Below are 17,913 nucleotides of genomic sequence, written 5' to 3'. Positions count from 1 at the left end.
CTGTTATTTCCACATTTGCCAAAATTTTTATACAGATTGAGATTCAAAGTGAGGGGACACTCAGCTCTTCAGTTATTTATAGCAACTTTCATTTGGGGTGTGAGCTTTTCAGTGGAAAAAGCTACTTTCATGTTACAGTATTTTCTAGCTTTACAGTAACTCATTTCTAGGGCAAACCAAATTGTGTGTACTTAGAAGTACTCTATTTAATGAGACTTACTTGTATGTGAATGCAGATCAATCAATCTAATTTGCTGAGAACTTACATTGTTTAAATCTCGGGGTCTTTTTGCAGTCCATGTTCACCTTGATGAAACTGCAGCTTCTGAAAGACACCAAACAATGGGGGGGGGGAATTGTTTATTTATTAGCAACAAATAATTTATTAACAAGCAAGATACATTTACATTTCTCCTAAATAGAAGCAGCTTGGCACAGGAAAATCACATTTAATTTTCTCAGTTTGTCTGTTCTGAAATAAGAGAAGACCGAAGGCAGTATACTGTATATTCATTGTTCAATTAGATTTTAAAAGATAAGGGTAACATTTTATATGAGTCAAGCTTGGGAGGATAGGAATGGTTGAGATTGATGATGGGAGTGATGGAAAGATAGGTTTCTATCCTCCCATCCCCCCACCATCCAGTCACAACTGATGAAGCTTTTTGGATGAGAAGCAAAACATCTTTTTCTTCTTCCACAAAAACCAATCCAGTTGCCTTTTGAGGAAAACAAAGCACCTTTGAGACAATACTAAATTATGGTCCTCTGGCTGTTTTCATCTTTTATCCTTACTGTGAGTTGGTGTGGTGTGTGTGTGAGAGAGAGAGAGAGAGAGGGAGGGGGGGGAACGACAATATCGTTTATATCAGGGGTTCTCAACCTTGGCAACTTTAAGACTTGTGGACTTCAACTCCCAGAATTCCTCAGCCAGCTTTGCTGGCTGAGGAATTCTGGGAATTGAAGTCCACATGTCTTAAAGTTGCCAAGGTTGAGAACCCCTGGTTTATATGGTACATTTTTTAATTATGAGAAAGTTGACTCTTTCTTAAGTTTACAAACTGCTGACCCTCACTTGCTCTCTTATCATTTTTTTTCCTCAGAAGAAAAAAATATTCCTCTTATTGCAGGCAAGCATGTATCTTGATTGCTAGATGATAGAGAATAACTGCAACTTATAAGCCAATCAAAAGAAAGCTCCAAAGGATGTATCGCATTGCTATGAATAATCCTTTTAGGTTACCCCTTCTGTATTTCCTCAGGGTCATACAAACCAGCAGTGGAGAACAGAGTTTGGCTCTGTTAGAATAGGGGTCTCCAACCCTGGGCTGTGGACCGGTACTGGTTTGCCGCCTGTTAAGAACTGGTCCACGCTAGTGAGCAAAGCATTATCGTGCATATGTGGGATCTAGGTAGCATGTGAAACCAGCACCACCACCCCGGTCCATGGAAAAATTGTCTTCTATGAAACTGGTCCCTGGTGCCCAAAAGGTTGGTGACCGCTGTGTTAGAATATAGTTTTCATGTATTCTATGCAACAACTATAGCTATCCAGTAGATGGCAGTGTTTATATGTTTGCATTTATGATTTCCTGTTTCCTTCTAGCAGTTTAGCAGAAATGTCCATGTGGACTGTGCACTTTGTTTGTTCTGTAGGGCTATATACAGAATTTCTAACAAGCTCAACAGCTGAACGGTTGCTAGAATTGGGTATGTCTAGTTTAACGAAAAGAAGGACAAGGGGGGACATGATAGCAGTATTCCAATATCTCAGGGGCTGCCATAAAGAAGAGGGAATTAAGCTATTTTCCAAAGCACCTGAAGGCAGGACAAGAAGCAACGGGTGGAAACTAATCAAGGAGAGAAGCAACCTAGAACTAAGGAGAAACTTCCTGACAGTGAGAACAATTAATCAGTGGAACAGCCTGCCTCCAGAAGCAGTAAATGCTCCAACACTGGAAGTTTTTAAGAAGAGACTGGACAGCCATTTGTCCGAAATGGTGTAGGGTTTCCTGCCCGAGCAGGGGGTTGGGCTAGATGACCTCCAAGGTCCCTTCCAACTTTACTACTATTACTAAACTGCTTCTATGCAAACATCTTTGGCTCCAGCACCTGGTCAACTTTGGGTGATCTTAAAAAAAGCTAAAGACCTGATTTATGGTAAGGTAAGGGAGATTATCGGACAAGGGTGACTGCAGACTGGAAGCCAAAAAATTCAAGATGGTGAGCCATGTGATCAAAGTTCTACCTCTTTTTTTACATGATGTACTGGAAGTACAAGTCTTCCTGGATTTTTTTTTTTTAAATCTTGAAAGTCCAGCCATTTATTTTCTTGCAAAATTTTACCACTTGCATACTGCCCCATTTCTACAAATTCTGATTTTTCTGAAATTACAGTATTACTATCAAAAAATTAAAAATAAACCAATTAGTGCATCTATAACCAACCAAAGCAACATAGGTATATCCCCATATACTCCGCTATAGAGTAAGCAGAGAACTGAGCTTTAGCAACCTGTTGTGATAAAGAAAAACTAGATAATAATTACTCCTCAAACGAAAGTAATATTTTTTTCAAAAGTGGGTCCAATACCATAATTTGGCAAATATCTGTTTAATAGAACAAGGCAGGTTTTTTTAAATGCCTTTCCCTTTCTCCTGATATTGGAGGGAGAAAATTGGGTCAGTTAGCAAATAGATGGACTGAAGTATTACTGAGTTCCTTTTATTCATTGGGAACCTATTATATACCAGCAGCCATTACAATCTTTACAGCAGAAATAATCTCCCAGATGTTATTTGGCCCCAAGTGTGCTCCTATAACAAGTTAAATCCAATAGAAATCACTGACCAAAATTTTAAAGAGTTGTTTCAGTCTGCAGGAATTGAATCTAGAATGGATCCCTTTGCAGTAAAGTCCTGTATTGGTTGACTTAATTATTGCCTCAGATCTAGGGATTCTACTCATGTTGATTTGAGCTCAATATAGAAGATCCAATTCCAGAAGGACATAAACCAATGTGGGTTTTGCACGCAATTTTTGCTACTCCTAGGGCTAAATAGGGCTATTATGGAAATGGAAACTCATGTTCCAGGCAAGATATGAGAAGAGGACGTCGGGAAACCTTGTCAGATTGTCAGAGATTTGAATTTTTTATCCCAGTCAAGATCCAATTGGTCTTATCTGTTTAAGCCACCTTTTCTCTCTCCTGCTTTAATATGCCACCTGGCAGCATCAAAACCAAACCAAATATTTATTACAGCATTGAGTAGTTTAAAATAAAAGATAACCAGCAAACAAATATTGGAATAAATATGGTGGCAAGACCCCTAAAAAGCCTCTGATTCTTAAACAGTCATGTTAAACCTGACTAGTTACAGTACAAAAACTGGGCATGTGAAGAATAACAGCAGGAACTATATCTGCCAGTTAAAAGAAAATACAAAACACATCCTATATCTCAGCTATAAATTTAAAAATGGAGCAATCTGAGTGATACCAATATCCTTAGCCAATTTCAGTCACCCTTGAGCCAAAAGGGCTGATTTGGTCTCAGTTAGTTTGTTGGTTTGTTTATCCAATTAATTTATTATTGCAATCTACCAGGTGGTTAGCAATTAAAAAAATCCAATAAGGGAATAAAACATCCATAGCAAGAAAAATAAAGCAAATTAAAACACCCACAATAAAAGTAACAAAATAATAAGCAGAGCAGTAAAACAAGATAGCATAATCTCAGCTGTTCCCAAAGGTCTCATTTGAAACTCTGCTTTAAATAACTCCTAAAAAGATGGAATGGGGCAGTTATTCCATAAAGTGAGCACCAGGACTGAAAAGCTGGACTAGAGAGGGTTATATCCACCTTTGATCTAAATCAGTCCCTGGAGATCACTAGCAAAGGCATAATATTTGTATCCCAACTTAAGAGTGCCAACTTATTATAATGATTTTAGTTGAAGTTATTTGTTAAAGCACGATGTTCTTCATTCCATAATTATTTTGAATTCTTTTTTCGATAATCTGATTTTTCTGTATAATTCTGTATAATTAATAATAATTAATAAATGGTTATCGAATCTGCCTGCATTTTACCTTCATAACAGAATTTTTCAAATGTCCTTCTTAAATTTTCAATCACAGCAATTTTCCATATTTTTAAATACCATTGGTCCCACTAAATATGGACTTGGTTTTCCAGCATTTTTCAATAATAAATCAAAGAAGCTAACAAAAATACTGAATTCATCTCTTATACTGCGTTAATGTATCTACAAACAACAATTTCCTTACATTTCTATCAATGGACGCTAGAAATATTGAAATGTACATAGTATAAGAGTCGCTTTTATATGTGTATGTGTAATGCTATCTTTATAATTAATTCATGAAGACTTTCATTCTCTTTAATCTGAACTACAGCAGTGGAATGAATATATGGTAAAGGGTTTTTTTTTTCTAAATCCTTGTCTTTTATAACCAAACATACAGAACATACATATTCATGCATGGAACTAATGGCCTGTATCAATAATAGTGTGCTAAGTTTTTAACGCTTAACATTTTTAAAATTATCCCAACTAGCCAGAAATATGTCAGATTGCCATGCTTGATACGCAAAAGAGTGACTGCATGGATGTTCTCAGAATTTCCATATTAAAGACTACAAAACATGAGCATATAAAATTAGGTAGAGTTATGACCAAAAAAACCACTTTTCATGGTATAATCTTTCACAGATTCATCTAGCAAATCTCTCACCCCAGAATATATATATGGGAGGAGTTTAAGTTTCAGAATAATTGAATGCTATGAGTTCCTTTTTCACATGGAACTCCCAACTACAGGAAGAAAAAATAAATGATCTAATGGTATTCCTTGTTTGGAACAAATGCTGCTTTTAAAAAAGATCTACAAGTTGCATACAAAAACCCAACCCTTTGTGAGAAATTAAAGACAAAAATCAACATTTTTGGTGAAAGTTAAAAATAGAATATTAAAACCAGTTGAGTAATATAAATGATGTTTAAATTATGGAAAGCAGTTTATGGAAATGTACCCCAAATATACAGCATTGTGCAAAAGTGTAGGGCGGTTGTGCAAAAATGCTGTAAATTAAGAATGCTTTCAGAAATAGAAGTGTTAAAAATAATGGATAAAAATAAACTATTATCAATTAACTCAATAGAAAGTAAATGAACAGAAGAGAAACCCAAATTAAAGCAATATTTGGCATGACCAAAGTATTCATTTACTTTCATAACATTCATTTACTTTCCATTTTGGTGATTGATAAAAATAAACTATTAACACTTCTATTTCTGAAAGCATTCTTAACTTACAGCATTTTTGCACAACACTTTTGCACAGTACTGTATATGTCATAATACCCCAAAAAATATGGATAACTGCATTTCAAAATTCTGAGGGCATCTATGTCCAAAATATAGCACTCGTATGTTTTTTTAAAAATATATGAACGATATAACTGACCATTACTCTACTATGACCTCATTTTACTTCAAATTTCCTACCTGAACTCCATTTCTCACCCAGTACTCTTGCTTTTATTACCTCATTTCTTCTTCCCCCTTGTATCTGCTGTTGTTTAATTTAGGGTTTTTTTTCTATACAACTTTATGATGATATGCAATATATTTACAAAAGAGGAACATCAATTTCTCACTCTCTTGTAAATGTTCGCCCTTTCTGAACCACATCATTATAAATAATTGTAAACATTAAACAATAAATAAAAAGGTGAAAATTTCCATATGAGATTTGCAAATCCATAAAATGCTGATAATGCAGAGAAGTATAAAAAGATGCAGATGAACATAACTGAAAATACTGTACATGTATATTCCGATCCATAAACTAGTATTATAAGAAAGGTTAAATTGTTAATCTACTTTAATTTAAATTTCTTATTCTGAAACCCTATCAGGGATGTCAAACTGCCGGCCCGCGGGCTGGATGCGTCATCAGGAAACCGTGCCCACCCCATTGCCAGCAATGGAGAAAAAGCTCCGATACGTTGCGCGACGTCACGTGATGTCGCGAGTTTGACCTGTCTGTCTATTTTAGACTTTTAATGTTCACTTAAAGATGATTTGAAATGTATTAGTAAGACAAAAAAATTAATTTATTTTCTTACAAATGAATATATTGAAATAAATCTTAAGGGGTGGAATGTATCTTCACAGCACTGTACTGTTCTTATCTATGAGAAAATGAGATAAATATTATTGTTCCCTTGCCTTTGTCTTCTGTGTCTTTCACCTGGCAGCCAAACATATCTGACTACTGTAGTTATGAAATTTCTTAGCAACCAACTGTACCCCTTGCATTTCCATACCAGCTAATTCCTTTTAGGACATTGTCATTGAGGATCTCAAGCCCACAATCTCAGCAGCTGCGGGAGGGAATCAAACCACAATTTTATAACCTACCCTTGAATCTTCTGTGGTCAAATATCTTTTCCCTAGCCTTTGCATGATTTGGCATGCAGAATTCAGGCATTAGTAGGCTAAAGTTAAATATATGCATCAATACCACTAAATTTACAAGATCATCTTTAAGTTAAATGAACAAATTAGTTTTTTTTTTCATTTTTCATTTCATTAAAAAATTAAATGAAAGAGGATTTTTATGTGCTGTAATTTTAAACTGAATTTATGACTAACACAAAAATCTACCTTTGACTGGGGTTGTGGTAGTAGTAAGAAGGGTTTTTAAGTCAGTCTTGTATTCTGAAACAGGGTGGATAATAATCGATTTTTTAAAAAAATTGTTTAAAAAAATCGGATTTTTTTTAATTTGTCGATTTTTTATTTTTATCAAATTTATTTTAACAAAATGCTTTTGAAATAAAAATCTACCTATAGTTTGCTATTTAAGATACATTAATAATTTAGTTTATTCAGCATGAAATGGAGCTTACTTATGTAGCATGAGGCTGTATATTCTGCAATATTTACATTTTTGGTAAACTCAATCAATGAATCCAAGCTTTGCAAGCTGAGATAACGTGCACTGCATTGATGCATTCACACAATTTCACAGTAACCATGAGATAAACAATAAAACAAAGTTTAGGAATATTCTTTTATCCCGTTGTTTTGCAAATCTATGTACACTACAAACTGTATGATTGTTTGAAGAAAAATGCATCTGTATCAGACTCTAAGTGTTTTAATTATTTATTTATTTATTTATGAGACTTATATACCGCTTTAAGTGCAAGCACTCTCTAAGCGGTGTACACCAGTAAGCAATGTATATATATATTTACATTGCCCCCAACAATCTGGGTCCTCATTTTACCTACCCCGGAAGGATGGAAGGCTGAGTCAACCTGGAGCCGGTGAGATTTGAACCGCTGACCTGCTGAACACAGTCAGCTAAAGTGGCCTGCAGTACTGCACTCTAACTGCTGCGCCACCTCGGCTCTTTTAAATAAAAGAATTTGAGTAGTTCTCCAACGATCATGTTTCCCTGGAAGTAAGACCTGGTCTTATATTATTTTTGCCTCCAAAAGAGGCATTAAGTCTTATTTTGGGGGGGGATGTCTTATATTGTTGTGACACCTGCCTCGCCTCGCAATGGTGGCACCAACAGCCCCGTCCAACAGGTGCCCGCATGGCTCTGGGCCCACTTCTGCTGTGGCCGCTCGCGGCAGGCCACACAGCACATTGCACTGCTGCCACGAGGTGAGGCAGGGGGGAGGGGGTAAAAGTGCCCCATGTGACCTGCACCTGCTTACTTCAGGGCCCACCAGCCAGGCCAGTCCTTGCTCGGCGACCTTCCCTTTCACTCCCCTCCCGAGCTGGACTGTCATGCTACAGAGGATGGGCACGGTAGTCCCAGTCCCCCTCTGCCATTTCAGAGACAGGAGGGAGTAATGGCGAAAGACTTTGCTGCTGCTGTGTGCCACTGGAGGGGCTTTCTTTGTGCTTCGCCCCACAGATCATCTGCCCAGTGGCAACCACCGCCTCCTCCACCAACTCTCCCGTAGCTTGCCCCATGACCAGGCAGTGCAAGTCTCCCCTGCCGCCTCCTTCCATCAGCCCTCTGTCGCCACCACTGGAGAGAATAGAAAACAGGGAGGGGAGCGGCTCTGTGCAGCGATGCAGAGCAGAGAAAAGCACTTGCTTGCTGCCCTGCATCACCCTGCGTCTCCCTTCTCCGTTCTGGAAATGGTAGCCCCATTTTCTGCTTCTCCTCCCAGCACTGCTGTAGAGTTTGGTGCACCACCACTCAGCCACTCTCTCTTCCCGAAAGCATTTCTTCACTAACCTGCTTTCCAGTTCTGGCACGTTTCTCTCCTACTGCAGGGAAACGGAGTTTGTGGGACTAAAAAAAGTTCAGTCAGAACTTCCAACTTCTTGCGAGATCTTTTTTTTTTCTAACCTGACAGCTTATTATTCTAAATAGGAAACCTCCATTTTGTTTGCAAATAATAACATTAAAGATGTTATTATTTGCAAACAAGAATGAGTCAAGAATGAGTCCTTACATTTAAAGAGCACCTGTCATTTCAGTTCTATCATGGCAGCACCTATTAGTGGCATCCACTCACCTGTTGCCCACCACGTCCCTCACCTTGTGTCAATGGGACTGTCGGTGAGTCAACAATGGGTCAGAGGAGCCTTTTTACTAGTAATATAAATCATGATTTAAATCGTGATTTAAATCAAATCCACCCTGTTCTGAAGATTTACATAAATAAGTCCAGGCTTTTGGTAACACTTCTGCAAAATAGTTTCTCATTGGTTCCTCCTGGAGCTAAGGGAAACTCAGTAGTCCAAAGTCACCCAGGTGACACTACAACTGGGGTCTAGCCTGGTTATTTTAACCATTATACCAAACTAGCTTTCACCCTACATGTTAGATGGAGTTAAATACAGATCCTAAATGGAGATCAAATCAAATATTCAGGTCAAATGTTTTCAGTGGCAATCTATAGCTTCTTTTCCTTAGCCTTTAAATCAAAAAAGATTTCCAGCTGTAGGTAGAATTTCAAAATCGTTTTGCTTTATAAGGATTTAGTCTTAAACCATAATTAAGTTTATTGTTGGATTTGCAAGGCAAGTTATTGAAGTCAGGCAGAGGAATCCCTGGTCACATAGTCAATATCCACAAATAGAATCATGCCATTACAGCCATCAATTTGACTTTTTTGGCCCCATGCTGCAAACACTCCTGATACTGTCAGATAGAAATGTCCTACACCAGACATGTCAAACACAAGGCCTGCGGGCCGGATGCGGCCTGCGAAGTGGTTTCATGTGGCCCGCAAAGCCATCCTGGAAACAGTGAGGGAACGGCCCCCACTGCTTTGGCCCTGGCCCAGATCGGTCAGGAGCCAATGTACAATTTTGTGGTGGCCATCTATGCTGAAACGCATTCAGTCTTAGCTCCACAAGACCATCTGGAAACAGTGAGGAACCAGCCCGCCGCATTGGCCCCACCCCCTGGGTGCATTCTTGGGAGGTGTCACCCTTTGTGAGGAATGAAGAAATGCACCATCACCTGGCAGTGGCCAGCAAATGGCCCTTGCCTACTTCACATATCTGGCTTGATGGGCTCTGGGGGAGGGGTTTCAGCAGGAAGTGGGGTGCTCTCCTCACAGTGCCAAGAGGCTGAGCCGGGCAGTGCAAATCCAAAAAGAAACACGAGGCTGCCCAGCTCCCAGCCTGCCCGGTTTCAGCAGGCAGTGGGACGCTCTCCTCACAACGCCAAGAGCTGAGCTGAGTGGTGTGAATCTGATGAGAAGTGCAATGCTGCCTAGCCCCCAGCCTGCCCAGTTTCAGCAGGCAGCAAGGTGCAAAGTTGGCGAGCTTTGCACCGCCCGGCTCAACCTCTTGGCGCTGTGAGGAGAGTGCCCCGCTGCCTGCCGAAACCATGCCCACCCAGTAGGCCACACCCACTCCATCCACGCCCACCCAGTAGGCCACACCAACCCTGCCCCCCCCCGAGGGTAACCACAATGTTGATGCGGCCCTCAATGAAATTGAGTTTGACATCCCTGCCCTAGACAATCTCTTTTCATTCTTGTGAAAAATAGCATCACAATTTCTGAGAGCAATGTCAGCATTCAATGAACCCTTTGGTTAACTGCAGTGTTCAGAAGCAGACGTTCAAGCCAAAGAAGGGTCTAGCCTAAAGCAGCTTCTTTTGGCCTCTCAGCCCTCTTTAGACATAGAAACATTCACGCACACTTGCACCTCTGGGATCTGCAAATAATAAAGGATTAGCCATACCAAGTATTAATAACTAAGAACAAGTTGAAGGGCTATGTGCGCATGAGATTTCATTCAGAGCTCAAATCAATGTCCCTAAACCAGAAAACGCACTCTCCAGCCTTGAGATTTAATTATTCTCACCCTTAGCTGTTGGCTGATCCTGATAATCAGATGGGAGGAAAGATCATTGTGTTGTTAGTGGTGGCAGTTTACTCATTAGCAGTTAGCTGAATTTGTTCATTAGGCTCACCTTTCCCTATGCAGGAAGCAATTGCTACCATCTGTCTACAGCCTGCAGCTTTCCTTATGCCCCAAAAGGCATTGCTACAAAAAGCTAGTTAGAGAGGAATCAGTGCCTGCTTAACAAGGCAAGTCTGTTCTTCATAAGGCAAAAATATCACTTTTGTAGGAAGCCTTTCTTTGGCTGCTTAGTTGTGTCACAATTTTATCACCAGTGTCTGCAGTTTTGAATATATTATTCTTTCTCTCAGTGTCAGTAGGTGTGGTTGAATTCTCTAAATTGGGAGCATGGAAGGAGGTTCTCCCTTCCTCCAAACTTTCTTCTTGCCAATCTTTTGAAAAACCCACCTTTCTTTGGTACTATAACTTTTTACTTTTTTCAGTTTTCTTCATAGTTCTGATATCTCTGGAAATAACTCCAAGAGCACCCACAAACCACATTTCCAACAATTGCCCCATTTCCTATTTCTCCATACTTTACCAAGTGTCCATTTTTGGTTTACCTTCATGAGACTTTTTAGCTCTCCCAGAAATTTCACATTTGAAATGAACACCAGTCATTTTATGTTGTTATTTGCCAAATCCTTTGTCTAACATATTTTGGTTTTAGGATGGAAATTCATCTTATAATTTTAAAAATAGCAAAGCCCTAAGACTAAGTTCATATGTAAAATTGTGTGGACAAAATATCATGCCATAGGCTTGATATGGTAGGATACTTCTTAATGGGATAAAAAAAAACAAGTGCCTCTTTATAGGAAAAACTAAGGCTTGAAATAAATTTCTTAGATCTCTTACCAAGTACTACTTGTTATCTATTTATTGACTTCAAACTAAGTTTTACCTGTTTTTGAAGGGTCATTCTAAAAAATTACCAGATTATGACAGAGTAAATATCTCCCTTTGACTGAACTAAACATTTTTGCTTATTTGCTACAGCTCAAGATCAATTTTGAAAAAATGGTCCCTTTCCTTACTATGCACACTTATGTAATTAAAATATCAATCAGTCTTCGATTGTTTCCTATGAATTACATATCTACTAAATAATTCTTATATGGCATTGATAGCATAGATAATGTCCTAGCATACTTGTGATAAGAACTGATCCTATTTTTTATTCATGAATTCCACAGGACAGTGTTGAAAATCTATAGTAGTGAAAGGAAAACAAAATAATTTGGGGTTATGGTATTTGACTGTAAGTTCTAAACCACAAAAGCTCAGCCATGAATCAAAGATAACAAAAATATCCATGCTTTCTTTAATAAGCTAATATCAACAGTAATATAGGATTTTGTTTTTAAGCTCTACTTTTTTTACATGTTTATCTTAGATAAATCTTCCTGATCCCTACAAACTAGCTTTTGAGGAGTCATCATATTACTGTGTGAAGATTTAATCAGGTAAACAGCAAACTTCACAGAAAAAGATACAACTAACTTGATCTAATTATATTTTTAAATCATTAATAGTTCTTTCCAATAGAGTAAAATTTAAAATTAATGCATAACAATTTTAAAATTGAAATCAGGTACACATTATGCCTCTCTATTTTGAGAATAGTCTTTGTTTCACAGCTTTAATTCTCTATTGCAGGATCCAGTCTGAGTCAGTCACTGGGATTAGAGGTTTAATCTTTCGAACTTTTGGACTTGTTCTGGAGTCTATCCTCAGGGAACTTCTCTCTCACCAGAATGGTGACCGACCGAAATTGGATCCTGACACTTCATCCTGGGACATGTATATTTGCCTCCATTCATTAATTCTCTATGTATAACAGCATAATACTACAGATATAAGATTACACAAGTAATTCAGTATTTGACAAACAGTAATATTTTAATATATATTGTGTGAATTTATCCCCCAGAAATTATCTACAATACAGCTCTTACAAGAATGAAAAGGAAGAAATGAATTGAATGTGTACCTGTTTGTTGGTGTAGCCCCAAACTTTTCTACAATTTATAAAAAATCTCATTAAAAAGTCTGATTTCATTAAAATAATTTAATTATATGTTAATGCTTTTTTTAAAAAAAAATAAGCATAAGAAATTAGGAGTATAAAATTCTGCACCCTGGTGAAGAAGCCAACATGGGACACCAGATGTTCGATCCATATGCAACGGAGATTTCAAGAAGATGAACATAAGATAGTAGGAATAAATAAATAGCCAGCAGCCACTCTCTCTGGCTTTATAATTGAGCTGCTTAAAGGAAAAGTTCTGGGGCATGAGATTTTTATATTAGACACAACAGTATTACTACGTAATATCAATATTCTTATGTCTAATAAGAATGAGTAGATATTGGTTTCTTTCAATGTATAATATACTTTCTTAATGAGGGGGAATCAAAAGCAAATACTGATCTGTGCCTTGAATTCCCAACAAAATTAATGTACATGCCACAAAATGAACTTCTGCACTGGAAATGCTGGTGATTCAAAATACTTTTTTAATAAATTAAGCTTTCAACATGCCACTCTGACATCTACCTCACAGGTTTCAATCTTTAAAATATATTACATTTCTCAGTCTCCTCTCTTACTAAGGCACCTAATTTTAATCATATAATCACAATCATTCCATCAGACTTCAAGCTTCTGCAATCTATTTTGTTCCCTTGAATTCTATCAACCTAGTATAGATGGGAAAGATATCAACTTGGGTAACTGAAGAATTCTAAGGTCAGTGATTATTTTGAGAACCACAGCTGAAAGTGGCTACCCATTCTCTCCCTTTCTTTCATTGCAGTGAATCAAAAGAAGCCAATCACTGACCTAGACTGATCACCTGGAGATTTATCTCTTCTTGCTGTCTTATTTCTAGGTTTCATTTAGTTCATTATTTTACTTTTGATATGTAAATGAAAAGGCAACCATGAATCTGTTCCTTGTTATAAAAAGAGTTCTAAATCTACCTAATGATGTTAACTAGTTTTTAGGGGCCAAGGGCAGCGCCACGGATTTTACAGGTTTTTCCTTCTTCCCTCTTTTGTACTGAAATATAATTGTACTTTAATAGAAATGCAGAAGCATTCAAACAGGTCCAATTAATATAAGAATCAATTTTATAAATTGTTTTCAGATTTTGAGAATCTATTATTTCAACTTTTTGACCTACAGATTGTAGTTTATAATGTATGGCTAGTATCTAATCTTCCTGTCTGGCAGATATATAGAAATATTTAAGCAAAAATGATAACATTAAAACGATCTCCTATATCAATTTGGCCTTCTATTACATAATATCAAAATATGATTTGGCAAAAGTAAAATATTGTTAGAAGCCAATTTTACATGTTCTTTATTTTTTTTTAAAGATGTGAGTCTGGCCCTGAAAATTCACCATCTACAAGTCAGGCATTAATAATGATGAATTTTATTTATTATAATTATTTATTATAAAGTTTCTAATAACTTCCCTTAATAACTGCTGTTGTTTCCTCTGTGAGAGATTGCCTGACATGATCAAGCCAAAGTACATTAAATAATGCAAGTGAGTACTATAGCACTGTGCTCAAATTGAAATATATATTGAATAAAAAGTTATTCTATGAGTTATGCAGCTATTTTTATTATGGGTATAGTTTTCTATTCTGATTATTCACTGGAGAACTGAGAGCCACAGCCCTTGTAGAAAATATACAATATGCTTCTTCACCTATTTAACAAATAGGTGTTTACAATGCAGTTCTCTAGGTCCATTTAGAATTTAAATTCTGCTAAATTTATTGGGGCTAATTAAGTAAAAGGTTTTAACTAAGGTGGCTGCAATTTTAGGTATTATTACTCGAAATAAGACCCAATGAACTTCAGTGGGGTCTATTCCTTCTGAATAGAGATAGATAAAGGTGACATTAGTGCAGTAAAACCTCCCATGAACAGAAAGACTTCATCTATAAAAATAAAAAATGAGGCTCCCTTCATAGTTATGAACTCTTAAAAAATAAAAAGCTACCTTAGAATAGCTGTAGCAACATTTTGAGAATATCTCTCAATGACACTATAAACAGAAATGTTAACATTTATGCACTTTCTCAATAGATACTGAACTTCTTACAAATTTCAGAGAAAGAGCCCATGCATATAACTATCCGATGCATTAACCTGTACATCCATCCAGATCCTCTCTAGAGAAGGAGATTTTAAGGTTCATTTTCATTTTTCAAAACACCCAGCAGGAAAGATAGACATTCCAACAACTTGGAAGTAATGGTTTATCTTTTAGCTCTATGGCTAAATTATGGTGCAGCATTAGGGTATGCTGTAATTTTACTATGCCTAATAGTATATGGCACTACACTTAGTAAGAAGGCTGAAGCATTGAAAAAAGTGCATCCGTATACAAGTCCTATAGGTACAACATTCTCCAAAATACTGATCACCTATATCGTCCTTCCAGAATCCATAATAGGCCTCCTACACAATTGTAAATTATTAAAATTGTACATTACCTAGAAGATTCATCTGAGTCTTGCAGCTCTGATATGCAGATCCTTAGAAATATATGTATATATATATACATATATTTAGAAAACCTACTCAACAATCTCGATTGGGCTTTTGGGAAAAGCCCTTTCCCAAAGGTGATCCTGACCTGTCTACAGGCTTCAATCTTAGAAGTCTGCTCCATCAGAGGTTAATCTCTGGCTTCTTTAAACTAAACTTGCATGGCCTTTCAAAGGATATGGGGAATCCATGCCTTTCTGGTAGGAAAAAGACGCAGGACGTCTCGCGGCCCGATTTCAGATGGGGGGTTTGTTAGTGTTATTCTGTCCAAGCCCCAACCATCCCCCAAATATTTCAGCCCAGACGAACAGCCGCGTCCCGCAACCATCCCCAGGTACAGCCGGTCACGCGATAGCCGGACAGCAGGGAAAAGGAATCTCCACAATCTTTTTTTTTTTTTTTTTAACGCAGAACACACAAGAGATTTGCTAGCTCCGGATCTCATGTCCAGGTGGTCCCACTGATTTCCAAGGAATGTCCCCGGCCTATTTGATCAGAAGTCAAACCATCTCGGCTAACCCAGCCACATCCCTTAACGCCGACGAGTTGCCCATTGCTAGTGCAGGTGCCCGGGTCCGCGTGCCCTCCCGCGCGCGCGCACCGTGGGGGGGGGGGCAGGTCAAACGCACCGGGTGTGAAGTGCCTGTTTTCAAAAAAAAAAAAAAGTATTTCGGAGCGTCGCGTCTCGCGGGGCGGTGGAAGCGCTGCCCCCTTCAGGAACTCAGCCCGGGGACGTACCCAACATTAACCGAAGACGGCCAGGGCGAAGGGAGGCTCCAGCCTCGGCCAGGAGGGGCATGAAGAGGAGAGGCGAGCGGGATGCCCCCTCCCTCACCGCCCGGCTGGGAATTCGCCAAGAAAGTAACTTCCCGCCAAAGGGCCGGCAGCAGCGCAGGAGCCCTTCCCGGCTCCCGGGGGGACCCCCCGCCTCGCCAAGGAAACCAACGGCAAAGCCCAACTGGGAAGGGCGGGAAGTGGCGGCACAGCGCGGTAGCCGCAGCCGCCGAGCCGGGGAGGACGCTTGGCAGGCGCCCGCTTGCTCGCCGCTTCCGCAGCGCCCCCAAGGACTGCCGTGCGAGGCGGCGCAGGGGAGGCGGAGGGACGATTCCCAACCCTCCTCCGGGGAATCCTCCTCCGCAGCATCCTTGTGGCGGAGCGCGGTCCTTTTGCTGCTCGGGCTTCGTCCCCGACGCCGGTTCCGGCTGCCCGCCCTGCTTCCCCTCCCGCGGCCTCTGCCCTGCCCTGCCCTCCTTGTTGCCCGCCCTTGGGGTGCTTCTTGTGTGACCCTGCGGGTCCCCGCGGAGAGGGCGCCCACTCACCCTCGCCTCTCCCAGCCAGCCTCACGAGCTGCCCCCTCTTCTCCGCTTCTTCCAAGCGGCAAGCAACCATCTCTGCCAGCCCGACGCCGGCTTTTCCCTCCCCATTCCCCGCCTTCGCCCCCACCTCCTCTGGGCCCAGGCGACCGGCGCTTCCCCCCCCCCCGCCCGCTGTTCCCCGCCTGTCGATGGAGGAGCCGGCGAGAGGAACGCGGCTGAACCGGGAAGGCTGGGACGCGCGGGAGACGGCAGCCCTGAGCAGATCACCGGAGTACCACCTGGCCCTTTCCAGTCGGAAAGGCTGGACTGCTCTCAAGGAAATTTAAATTAAGCAGATCCGGCCCTGTGGTAGCACTTGGGCAGGAGACCGTGTGGAGATCCCTGACCTGTAGAAAACCCAATAACCGAAGGCAAACCTTCAGGGGCAAGATGTCTATGGAGATTCTCAGTCATTCAGGTCATAGTTATCCCAAAGATGCTTTTTACCGGGCAACTGGACTTTCTTGTTTTTCTTTGAAGATGTTTCGCTTCTCATCCAAGAAGTTTCAGCAGTCCCTCTGCATTTAAAAGACAAAGGCCACTCTTTCCATGACAGCAAAGTCCACATTTTGGACAGAGAGGACCGCTGGTTTGAAAGAGGGGTCCAAGAGGCCATCTAGGTCAAAACTGAACAGCCCGCTCTCAACTGAGGGAGAGGGATCCAACATCATCTATCTCTGGTCTACAACACAGCCCTTTCACCAGTTCCAAAAAAGGCTCCATACCCATTTGCACTGCTCAGGTGACCCTGATGACACAGATAAACCTCCAAGTGGCATCAAGGACTCTAAAAGAATGCAAATGATCAGCTGTCTACAAGGAGGATGAGAAGCAAAACATCTTCAAAGAAAATACAAGAAAATCCAGTTGCCTCATGAAAAAGCACCTTTGGGATTTCATGGGCAAGAATCCTGGCTGATTTTAAGAGATAAAGGCATTCGCTGACCTTAGCGACCTTGGAAAAGCAAAAGCCTGAATAGCTTTAGATAGGAGACCACCATGAGATCTCAGGTCTGCAACTATGTTTTTGAGAAACATCCTGGAAGAAAACAGAAAATATGGCATTGATAAGAAAGTTGCAAGGATATGTCTGTATAGTCAGTGAGAGATAAGATTGACTGGGCCTAGCTAATTTTTGCTGATGAGGTAGCCCTGCTGTCTACTTGGAAAGGAGCTTCTCCAAAGAAGGTCAAGGCCATTTCCTAATGTTCCCAACATAGCTGCATGAAGGGATGACTGCCCTTTTAGCTCATCATAGTCTTGACATCGTTGATTGGTGGGTTGATTGGTTGATTTTGCACACAATCAATTTCTAGCACACAGGTCCTCAAGGGCTGCGGCCCACTACCAGGCCAGGACCTCTTGGCCACCAGGCTGCCTGAGTAGCTGTGCACGCACGTGTGTGCGCATGCTTACCCTCATGCCACTATTGCCGCTAATATTGCACGGGTGGTGGTGTTGCCACAAACTGCATGGGTGGTGGCAGCACCACGAGTAGCAGGTGGGTGGGGCGCAAATCTTGCATGGGGGCGGCGATGCGATCCTTGTGCCGGTGGT

General features: G+C 40.2%; 1 protein-coding gene across 9 annotated transcripts in view; it reads right to left on the bottom strand.

The window, feature by feature from the left end:
• Positions 1-16,418, bottom strand: part of MPPED1 (metallophosphoesterase domain containing 1) — a 90,509-nt gene extending 74,091 nt beyond the window's left edge. For 4 of the 9 annotated variants that reach the window (XM_039341337.1, XM_039341336.1, XM_039341343.1 and 1 more), the window contains exons 1-2: positions 16,321-16,418; positions 267-325 (exon numbers count right to left, since the gene is read on the bottom strand). The gene's annotated coding sequence lies outside the window, so the exon portion shown is untranslated. Of the gene's footprint in view, positions 1-220; positions 326-14,946; positions 15,038-15,419; positions 15,548-15,630; positions 16,217-16,320 lie in introns of those variants that run through there. The other 5 variants (XM_039341342.1, XM_039341338.1, XM_039341341.1 and 2 more) reach the window with 5 other exon arrangements.
• Between the last annotated feature and the right edge of the window lie 1,495 nt (positions 16,419-17,913).

Source organism: Crotalus tigris, unplaced genomic scaffold (genome assembly GCF_016545835.1).
Source record: "Crotalus tigris isolate CLP2741 ecotype Arizona unplaced genomic scaffold, ASM1654583v1 scf7180000017764.6130737, whole genome shotgun sequence".
In the NCBI taxonomy this organism is placed as follows: domain Eukaryota; kingdom Metazoa; phylum Chordata; class Lepidosauria; order Squamata; family Viperidae; genus Crotalus; species Crotalus tigris.
The sequence above is the reverse complement of the archived record's forward strand: the minus strand, read 5'-3'. Positions and strand labels throughout refer to the sequence as shown.